An 11,615-nucleotide genomic window follows, 5' to 3' on the forward strand; every position below is an offset into this window, starting at 1 on the left:
CTGAATCGGGTGTAGTAGAAGAATAGGGGTTTGTAGTAGCCTGCTGTTGCTTATAACTGATAAGTAGGTATGTAACGATATATCGCAAGACAGTAAAAAATCGATACAAATAAGGGTGGATTAAAATCGATTCAATTTGTATTAGGATATTATTTTTAAACAGTAGAAGGAGCTATCTGCATTATACACCGCTTGTTCAACATTATTAAGTCTCTTGCGCTGCTCTCTCGTCACTCGCTGAGTGGAGGTGTTTTAAGTTTAAAGCATGTTTCAGAATCAGCTGACTGTACACAGCGGAGATGCTCAGCTGGGGGCTGCGGCTGAGTGACAGGTCTCCATGAGCACTTTTTTTTTCCGCCGCCGGATTGATTCTGACCCGGTTTTGCTCCCGGCTGACATATGACCGCCTTCACATGCTTATTTTTCTCAATAAGAACAATTAGACAGAAAACTGGACACTGTGAGTCCAAAATATGATTCGGTTCAGTTGTCCTGTTGCAGTAAATCCACATGCTGAAGTTTGAGTCTTCACTCTATGACCATGCGTCCGTGGAGATTATAAGCCTGCTCTTCACGTTGATATTCAGCGTGTTAACATTTTGAACACCTCAATATGGTCCTTAGCTGTTTAATGCCGTCAGTAATATACATTGTGTCGTGAAGGAAAATTTGATTTAAGGGAGAACATTTTTTTTTACCTTATTTTTGACATGGAAAACATCCACTTTTTTTAATGATTAAATGATAATTGATCGTTAACATTTCCAAAGATCGATCACGGGTTGAAATGTACATCCCTAATTTAAAGAGATTTACCTTATTTGTTTTAATATCTAATACTTTCATTTGGGAATTGTTCACTTTCCATTTCTCTATAACTTCTGAAATTTTCCAACAAGGTATTTTTGTACGGTAATTTCAGTGTGCAGTGGTTTTATTTGAGTTACAACACAGCTTAAAAATGAAAAAGGATTACTCTGTTTACAAATCTATAGAAGAGAAAAAATATATATTGCAACTGTCCATATCTGAGAATTGAAATAAAATAATAGTTATCTAAATTTTGAGTTCTGAGTTTTGTTGAAAATCGCTATACAATGGTGAGGGAATCGTATTGTGAACCAAAATCGGGATTCAAATTGAATCCCGGGTTGAGGGTATGGTTACATCCCTACTGATTAGTAATGTGTGCAACTGTTAGAACTGTTGATTAAAAGCAGTGTAACACTTGATGGTGTGCTGTTGTACTGAATATCAGCACAGCTAGGATTGTCTTCTGCATGAAGCTGTCCAGCTGTGCTGACACAACCGCAAACCCTCTCTGTGCTCTTTTTTTATGATGACCATTTCCTTTCTTGTTTCAGTCTTTTATGATTTTACCCTTTTCTGTTATTCTCCGTCTGGTTCTTCTGCGAAGCACTTTGGGCTGCATGCTTTTATGTATGAAAGATGCTATACAAATAAAGCTGAGTTGAGCAAGTATATGACATCAAAAAAAGGTAAGTCAAAATGTCGGTTTCTTGTAGCAACCTGCAGCCATGTGTACAAGAACATTTGTGGTGCATACTAACCACCAACCTATACTTTTTAGATGTACATAAGCCATAATTTTTCAACCCACTAAGGCAAGTTGAAGTGGCTGGCTTCCAGCCATGCCAACAATCAGACTCATGTGAAAGCTGTGTTTGTCAAGAGATCTACAGTCAGCCCGTGTTCACTCAGATGTCAAATCCTTTATGTTTAAAGCTCAAACTGGCGTCTGCTCCCCACCTTCCATTCCTCATGCTTGCTGCATTATTCATAATGCTTTCATAGACAAGAGAATGGGAAAGATGTCTTCAGTTTTGCTGTCTAGCCAACAGCAGAGTTGTTCATCCTTGTATTGCATAACACCGGTTTGTTTGGATTCATATTCAAATGGACTACAGGCACAAGGTCGTAACGAATGGAACAAAGCAGCCTTGACCATCATCTGCATTCATCAGACTGATGAATGTGGCAATCATGGGCACTCATTGTTTACACAGAGGAAGCTGTGCTGCTAGTTCAGCATGCAGTGCTGTGACTCAGGGAGATACTTTTTGACGGAGAACACAAAAGTAGCCCTGAATTCTCATCAGGTAGCATTGAACTCCTATTGACAGATCCCAACTAAAGGCTAAAGTAAACAAGCAGCAATTACTACAGAGGCATTTCATGTTTAAACACAAACAACAACTCTGCATTGCACTAAAGGCTGATACTCCTTAACTACTTTTGTAATAGAAGGTAACACGTGTGATGTGCAAATAGTAAGGGATAAAGAGGAAAAATAAATACTGATAAAACCAAACCCTACTTGAACTGCACATACTTATGTATGTTCTGTGTCTACTTCTATTGTTTACTAGTATCTATAATAAGATGGTCGCTAATAGACAACTACCTTAGGAAGCTGGCAGGGTGAGGGTTGGCAGGGTAACAGGGATTTATTTTCTATTGTCTTGTTTTTCTGTTTAACTGGGGTTTTTTGTTCTATTCTATGCAGATACTCTGACTTATTCCCACTCTTGTGCGACATCTTTTTGTATTGTCTGCAAAAACCTAATAAAAAGATGTGAAAAAAACAAAACCTTCTTCGGTTTTGTTGAAAAATGAAAAGCTAATTTGATCAGATTTTGATAATCAAGCTGCGTTGTGTGATACAAGTTTAGTATGTATATGTAGATGAGCTAGCTGTATATTTCTAAAATTACATGAAATGCGACACAGCCTGTAAAAGAGTGTTGACAATATGTCATGTGGGATTGTCAAAGTTGTCATGTAAAATCCCTCCAACCTGAGTTTTTCCACTTATACAAGCTGCTCTATGAGGCTGCTTTTCTTAGAGTCTCTGACATGTTAGACATGTATTTTCTTCCTAACATCAACACTATGGAAATGAGATGCAAATCATGCTATTTTTTACTAAAGATATTTATGTGAAGATAGGCCAGAGGTGGCTTTGCCTTGGAATAAAGAATCTGTAACATTTCAGACTAAAAACTCTCACAGCAACTGAAATACATATGACAACCTTTGGAGGTTGACATTAAACTTTATGGCAGTATATGGCCATCTGAAAGGCTCCCGTCACAGCTGAAAAGGGCAAACATTAGCATCAAATGACAAGGTTACTGAGATGTTTTTGTTTTCTTTACTTAATTCTCAAATCCAGTCTCCTCCCGTCTCTGAGTTTTGAAGCATGCCTTGAATGCAGCCTCAAAGTGACTCCCACAACCTCTCCAAACTCCGCCATCATCCTGGCTTCACATCAGCTTCTGCCCTTTAGCTGTAGCTTTTCTAAATTCTCTCAACTAATTCTGATTTTACCCAAACCAGCTGTGTTTAGAGACTACTAATGTAGCAGAGAAATATAAAGGATAAAAGGCAGAGCATAGACAGAGAGAGAGATCGGAGAAGTGTCAGCTTCTACTTCTTTCCCTCCTCATTTACTAAACCTTCTCTCAAACTAGGTGGTTGTGGATTAAATAGAGATGTTATCAGGGCTCAGGGCGAGTCAATACTGCACTTGCACGTGTGTGAGCTTGATAGGGGCCATAACTGGATAGCCAGAGGTTCAAGAAGAAACCCAGCTCGGGCAGCATGGAGAGAGTAGCTCACAAAATGAAGGGCCAACTTGGTGGAGATGTGATTTTTATGTATTTAAAAAAAATCTAATCTTGACACACAGTTATGGCTAATGCTTGTGAAAGAGTAAAGAGGCTTTCCTTTAAAAAAAATCTGAGCACTTTTGATTAGATTAAATCAGGAAAAAATGCAAAATGAGGTTTTTTAACCTCTAAACAAACACAAACAGAGATAAAAAGAGTGGAATGAATCCTGCTAGGGTGTTTTTCTTGTTCTGATAGAATCCAGTAACCTGTGGGAGCCATTAGTTTCCCATTTAGTTGTTTTAATTATTTAAAGCCTTGTTAAATATTGTAGACACACACCTGCAGAAGCACTAAGAAGCATACTCTCTCACACAGTAATGTTATTGTTTGTAGACTATAACAGACAGCCAGGGGCTCTGAAATATTTCTCCATGCATTTGAAAAAGATTGATTCCAGTGCTCAGCAGACATTTTATTTCTCTTCCACACAATGCTGTTGCTTCCAGTGCAAAGAAAACAATAAAGGAAATAGCTCTATTATTATTTCTCTAGGAATCCTGTCTTTTGCATCAAACAGGAATCAAAGTAATAAATCCAAAAAGCAGGTGAATGCTTTGAAAAGGTGTAAAAAGATTTAATAAGGACATACGTTTGCAGCATTTATAAACTAAATTAAAAAGCAGTACCATTAACTCCAGCAGTTCCTTCCCCTGCTGACGATTGATTTTATATCACGGCGGACACATTGCTCTGAGTAATTTCACTCAAGGATTTAGTGCACGTTACACTGTAGCTCAAATAAATGTTATTTAATCAATAGGAAAGTATAGTGCTGTAATAAAAATCCTGAGGTCCTCATATATATAGGGTCCTAAATCATTTTTCTATTTGCTGTGTTCATCAGTGTTTCCTGCCAATAGACATATAGCATTTTGTAAGTGTTAGAGTGAGCCTGCTTAACACAGGAGCTGTTGTTCTGGGAACGTGTCTATCAGACTTTTATTTTATTCTCTGCACATCAAGAATTATGTTCCATTATTACCTCATATAATGTGCATGTGTGTGTGACATGTTATTGATTAATTGGTTGATGTTACTCCACAGGGCAGACTTATGAGGGAGAAAGCATGATAGAGAATGGTTGAGAGAAAGATAGCTGACACAATGATTGATGGCCAACTTTGAATGTTTAAAAAACTGATTTCAACCTGCCAATCAGCTGCTTTGCTCAGTCTCATCCTGAAAAATGTTTCTGTGCTTAGGAGGGAATTTTCCAGAAGGCATGGGAAAACTTGTGAAGCACTGTGTACTCCTACCTCAGCTTGCCCTGTTGCTGACCTTCCCTGCAGATTTGTTCAATAAAACAATTCTGAAGTTACCCCACCATGTCCATCTCTACGCCACATGACAGCCTTCACACCATCTCCAGGTGGGAAAGTCTTAAGTGTCTTGAGTTATTAGGCTTATTGAAACACAGCATTGTTGGGACGCAGTTGCCAGCAGCATTTGCATTATTTCTCATCATGCCACAGCAGGGAGACAACACACACTCTGACTGTGTGTTGCTGCTGCCACAAAGTAAGCAGATTCTCCATGAGGAACACTGCCTGCTGGCACCAATCTCACTTGTTATTATCCCTCTCAAACCTGCAGACAGACAGGAGCAGCTGCAACCGAGTCACCTGACCATGCTTCATTTTCACCGTCTTGCTCGTTTCCTCAGAGAGGAGTTGTGTCGACCGATGGAAGACATGAAGAAAACAGATGAGGAGTTATGCTTGTGGTAGTCTGTATAATTTTGTAGCCTGCCATCATCTCTACTTCCTAAGCCAAGCTCTTAAATATTTTGCCATTGTATAGTCAGGGGTTTCATGTACTGGACATTTTCCCTCATGTTTATGTTTCTGTTTTAAACAAAGTAAACCCTGATTGTATATCCAAAGCAAGGTGCCAATGTGTAAATATCATAACCTGACCAATGATCACTGAGACTTGGTCCTGTTTTGCATTGAGATTCCACAACAGCCCTGTAACACACCTTCGTCATCACCTTCTCTTTGTACTTTTTGCAGTGAACCCCACATTAGTGTAAAGCAGGTGTACCAGAGTGTGTGTGTGTGTGTGTGTGTGTGTGTGCGTGCTTGTGTGTGTGTGTGTGTGTGTGTGTGTGTGTGTGTGTGTGTGTGTGTGTGTGTGTGTTTGTGATCTCATATTGTGTTATAGAAGCACCAGAGGTGTCAAGTAACGAAGTACAAATACTTCGTTACCTTACTTATTATCTGTACTTTCTATTCCTTACATTGAATAAAATAGCCTTGTTACTCCTGTTTCACTTCGGCTCGTTTTCATTCCAGCTTGTCATCTTTAAAAAAAAAACACATTTATGTACATAGACATTGCAATAAAGGCTTTTGATAACATGCCTGTGAAGTTTGACTTTTTGAACCATTACAATACTTATAGGCCACTAGTCATCATATTTTTCGCTCCATGAAACACGTTAATGCCCAGTAGTACACATATATGGTTCTTTAATGTATCTGCATTGTACTAAAATGTGTTCATTTTCAATGAGCATAAATGCGGCTGAAACAGGTGCAACCCAAATATTTCAACATTAACATATTAATATAACATTATAGTCATTATGGCCTTTAGAAACATGTTTTTTTTGGGAGGTGGGGTCGTGCACTATAGGCCCCTGTGGCGCAGCCTAAGCTTTTGTCCTTAATGGCATTTTTTCCCCTTACATTACTTTTACTTTTATACTTTAAGTAGTTTGGAAACCAGTACTTTGACACTTTTACTTGAGTAAAAAGCTTGAGTTGATACTTCAACTTCTGCAGAAGTCTTTTTAAACCCTTGTACCTATACTTCTACTTGAGTAATGAATGTAAATACTTTTGACACCTCTGAGAAGCACTAAAGGCACAACACCTAAACTAACATCTGACGAAGTAACATCGGCATGTCAAGCTCCCACTACTGACAGAGGGACAGACCAACTTCACCTCACCATTAGCCCCCGATGTCCCTTACAATGTAAACGGTTTTAGTCTTGTTCTGTGTTTACATGTAACTGGATACAAGATTAAAGAATGTTGATGAAAAAATAACCTCCCCAATGTGTCACCTCTCTACTGTGATACTTTTCAAATACTATCTTTCATCTAAAAGCTGTTTTAGTAAATATTGCTCCTCTTTTCAAGTTAACAATGTAAACCTAATCAAACGACTTCCAGATTGGCAGATCAATATTGCACTGTAAAACCTAACAGTACATCTTACTAAATGAATTAAGTAAACATAACTTAAATCCTCCAAATCGTTGGTGTTACTCATTCACCTTAATTAACTGAACTTAAAAATGTATCATTGATGGAATAACTCTTTTGTTTTGAGTACTGCTCAAATATGGAACATTTTAAGTACAAGTTATTTATTCCAGTGTGTTTCATTGACTTATGTATCTTAAGTGTATCTATATCATTTTTATTAGACAATTAATGCTACACTTTCTGCAATTATTTTTAATGGCTATTTTTATTATTTTTAATTATTTCTGTTGATTATGCAATTCCCAATTCAAACAAATAATTACTGTGACGTAATTTGAATGATTGCAATGTAAAGATTTAAAGTAAATCACAGAAAATTTGCACATAAAGCAATATAAGTTTATGAAACATATTTTCGCTTAACTTAGCCTATTTATTCATGTAGCCTATTTTTTGTCTCAAACAAAATAGTAGCCTTTCAAAGGCGCTATGCTCTCGTTCATATTTTGGAAACCCCGTTTGCCAAAATGATGTCAGTGACCCTGCCAGTTCACGTTGTGGTCTTTATGCACATGGCACTCACACATTAGAAACAGAGGAGATGACACGTTTGGGCTGATCTTTGTGGTTGTGGTTGTACTAGCCCTCCGTTTTTATTTGAAACCCTGTTTCTTCGTTTTTTCGTTTTTTTAATGTGAGCAGTGAACGCCCCTTTCAACCCTACAGTCTATGATTTCAACTCGTGGCCAGGTCTTCACTCTTCACACGCACAGCAGCGACGACGACAAAGAGAGGAGACGGAGCGGAATATTTTTGGACATCTTTTAATGGTTAGCATCAACTCCAGGACAGTATACCCTTGTTTTTTCGCCGAAATTGGCTAACTTTTGACACGTTACCCAGCCGGGGAGCCGTTTTATCGTCTACTTGAGGTAACTTTGCTCTCTTCTATTTTGTTTTGCTTTGCATTGCATTATGTAGTTTGGCTGAAATGTTAGCAAGTGACGATAGGTTGCAAGCTCGATAAAAGCTTTAGTGATTCGAAAGTAAATCATTTTTTTAATAACTGCATGCCTTTTAAATTATCTGAGGGTGAGTTGATTCATGCTTTTCTGCTTTCCTATGCTACAGTTACTGCTGGTAAGCTAGCAAAATGTTCGCGCTTTTTTCACGTTTAAACTCGGCGTTGTTTTGGCAGTTTCGTCGAAGTTGGTATGAATTGGCAAGAAAACCAAGTGCATTTCCTTGAAATTGATCACATTTGTGGCGGTTTTACGCTTTAGCAGTTGATTTGTCAGTATGTGGAAATGTAAATTGTGCGTTTTTTCTAGTAACTTAAAAATTCAGTTACTGAGACACTACAGACTCTACCATGGTCAGTATTCAACAGTTTCCCATTTACCATGCCTCTACAACAGCTGCATGTGTACATTTAGTACTTTTAATTCACTAAAGGTACACTTGTCAAGAATACATGCAGGGAAAAGCAAGGTAGATGGGGACACGACTGATTCGACTATAAACAGGGCATTTCATTGCCCTGTTTGCGATTTTAAACAGCCGTTTGCTGAGAGGGAAATGTTCATACATCTTCGGGGGCATTTAAGGAAAAAAGAAACCGTTCCTTGTCCATTCAGGGCCTGCACGTTTAAAACAAATGTGTACTCCACATTCAATGCACACAGATGCAGAGAACATCGAAATACCTGTGACTATGATGACATTATGGTGCAAAATGAAGTAAATGTCTCCCAGGATAGTGACATTGAACAGGATCCAGTTGAACTGTCGGATAAAAGTGAAACTACCTCTGTAGCAGGAGGTAGCAATGAGAGATTAGCAGAGCAGTTACAATTCAATCTGGCTGCTTTTTTCTTAAAAATGCAAACTGTTCTCCATGTGTCACAGAGGGCAACACAGGAAATCATTGAACATATTGATCAGTTATTTTTGCTGTCAGAGCCTCTTGTCAGGGAATCTGTTATCAAAATAATGGAAAAAAGTAATTACCCCTTTACTGACACACTTGTGAGTGGGATAGTCCGTGCAGTATCGGAGAGTAATGTTTTGCATACGTCAGTTACAGCTGAAGGACCCCTGTCAACCGCCAAAAGGAGGAAAACATTTTATGAAGAAAAGTTTCCACTTATTAGGCCTGTTGAATACCTGATTGAGTCGTCAAAGCATACCTTTATGTATGTACCTATTCTCAGTACTTTGCAACAGTTGTTAAAAAAAAACAGATGTACTTGAGAAAGTCCAAGAAACCACTTCTAAGTTGCCTGGACAGTATTTGTCGCACTGCGACGGCTCCTACTACCAGGAAAATAAGCTTCTCTCAGAAGAGGGTCAGAAGTTATCAATAATTCTGTATGTTGATGATTTTGAAATCGCAAACCCTCTGGGAACATCAAGAAAAATACACAAAGTATGCGCAGTTTATTGGACATTAGGTAACCTGCCAGCAAAGTACCGTTCAGCTCTCCATTCAACTCAACTTGCTCTTTTGTGTAATTCTAATGATGTTCGGGAATTTGGATTTTCAAAGGTCTTTGCACCCCTCTTAAAGGACCTAAAAACTCTTGAAGAGGTGGGTGTCTATATTGAGGCTTTTGGTGACTGTGTCAAAGGTACAGTCTTCTCTGTTGCAGCTGATAACCTTGCTGCCCATGCGCTAGCTGGCTTCAATGAGAGCTTCAGGTCTACATATTTCTGCAGATTTTGTCTTACCACCCAGACTGAAATGCAAGCATCAGATGCAGTCACTGGTGTTAACCTGAGAACCAAAGATCTGCATGACATTCTTGTTCAAGACATTCAGAAAGGTGACACTGAACAGAGTTATGGTGTTAAACGCAGTTGTGTTCTCTCTGACCATCTCAAATATTTTCATCCTCTCACAGGATTTCCACCTGATGTCCTGCATGACCTGTTTGAAGGTGTGATTCCTGTTGAGTTGGCGCATTGTCTCAAAGGTATGATTGCAAAAAAATATTTCACTTTGGAGGAGCTGAATCGAGCAATACTGTTTTTTCCCTATCAACATTCTGACAAGGTTGATCGTCCTCACCCAATTCCTCAAACTTTTGTCACTCGAGGAACAATTGGTGGGAATGGACATGAGAACCATACTCTGCTGAGGCTGCTTCCTCTTCTCATTGGCTCCAGAGTTCCAGAAGGAGACAAATTCTGGGAGGTGCTAATGGATTTAAAAGATATTGTAGAACTGGCTGTGTCTCATAGCTTTACTGATGAAACCATTCAGTACATGGCTTGCAAGATTTTAGATCACAGGCAGTTGCTACAAGAAGTCTTGCCCAGTTTAAGATTAAGACCAAAGCACCATTTTATTGAGCACTATCCGCATCTCATAAAATGTTTTGGTCCACTAGTGCATCTCTGGACAATGAGATTTGAGGGGAAGCACAAAATTTTCAAGAAAATAGTTCATGACACTCATAACTACAAAAATGTGTTAAAAACTTTGGCAGAGAGACACCAGAGCATGATGGCTTTTTATTTGTCTTCACCACGTTTTTTTAAGCCTTCAGTACAGACTTCAAAAGTGGAGTCAGTCTATGTTGACTCATTGCCTGTTGATACTCATGGGTTAATATCCAGCATGACAGGCAGCAGCAGTGTTTATCGCACAAAACAGGTAACCATTGAGGGCACAACCTTTGTGACTGGCATGTTTGTTTGCACCGGGACACATGCTGCCTTGCCTGAGTTTAAAGAGATCAGGAACATATTCCTAATCCGAAATGACATCATCTTTTTACTGAAAGACTATGACACCGAATATACTGAACATCTGCGCTCGTATCATCTAAACGATCATACAAACAAGGGTCATACAGTGAAACCTGTGTTGCAGTTGACTGACCAAATGCCACTGTGTGCCTACAAAGTCTCTGGCAAGCTCATTTTAACAACGAAACATTTTCTTACAGTCACATAGTTATAGCCGCATCACACCAGAGGACATCCTCCTCTTCCCCCTGGGACCTAAGGGAGGAAGATCTCAGACCCTTTCCATCATTTTTCCAGTAGAGATCACCCTGACACCCAGGACAACATACTGTAAGGTAATGTCTTTATCCCACGTGGTTAGTCGTCTTTGAGTAAGTTTACATTTTAACTTATCTCACACACCATGATCTGTTCATGATATGTAAACCTGTTCTTACTTTGAAATACAGAGTTTGCCATTATGTGAAAACATATTCTTATCAGTCTCTTGTCTTTAAATTGAGCTAAAAACTTCAGTTTGTTTTAAGCTTTGCCCAGGACTATAAAATGCTACCCTGGCTCAGTCTACAAGTGACAAAACGTTATGTGTTGTCCATGTAGGTAGCTTTTAAAAACAAAGAGACAGGAAATACAGTTGTTTTTTGTGTTTTATGTTACAGGTTCCTCTAACACAGTGAAAATGGAAGAATCTGACGTCCTCAAACTTAGGGTCATCCTTGACGATGTCAATGCTGAGAGGCTAATTTTGCGCTCTCGTCCTGAGACTATAAATGCCCTCATATCTGAGGTGAAAAGTAAACTGAACCTGATGTATGAATTCCGGCTTCAGTTTCAAGATCCAGATTTTGACAATGCTTTATGCAATTTAGTGAACATAGAGGACCTGCCATCCAAGGCAACAGTTAAAGTAGTGAGGCTCATTGAGGCAGATCAGTCCTCTATGAGCACG

At 38.9% G+C, this 11,615-nt stretch overlaps 1 protein-coding gene and 1 long non-coding RNA gene across 4 annotated transcripts in view; one reads left to right on the forward strand and one right to left on the reverse strand.

Moving 5' to 3' along the window:
* inpp4b (inositol polyphosphate-4-phosphatase type II B) overlaps positions 1–11,615 on the reverse strand; it is a 341,040-nt gene that overhangs the window by 224,692 nt on the left and 104,733 nt on the right. The gene's annotated exons all lie outside the window — the stretch shown is intronic.
* Positions 7,630–11,615, forward strand: LOC117815647. Its single transcript, XR_004631833.1, has 4 exons — positions 7,630–7,845; positions 9,817–9,888; positions 10,867–11,001; positions 11,326–11,615. It is a non-coding gene; the product is annotated as an uncharacterized LOC117815647 (long non-coding RNA).

This window comes from Notolabrus celidotus, chromosome 7 (genome assembly GCF_009762535.1).
Source record: "Notolabrus celidotus isolate fNotCel1 chromosome 7, fNotCel1.pri, whole genome shotgun sequence".
NCBI classification, from domain to species: domain Eukaryota; kingdom Metazoa; phylum Chordata; class Actinopteri; order Labriformes; family Labridae; genus Notolabrus; species Notolabrus celidotus.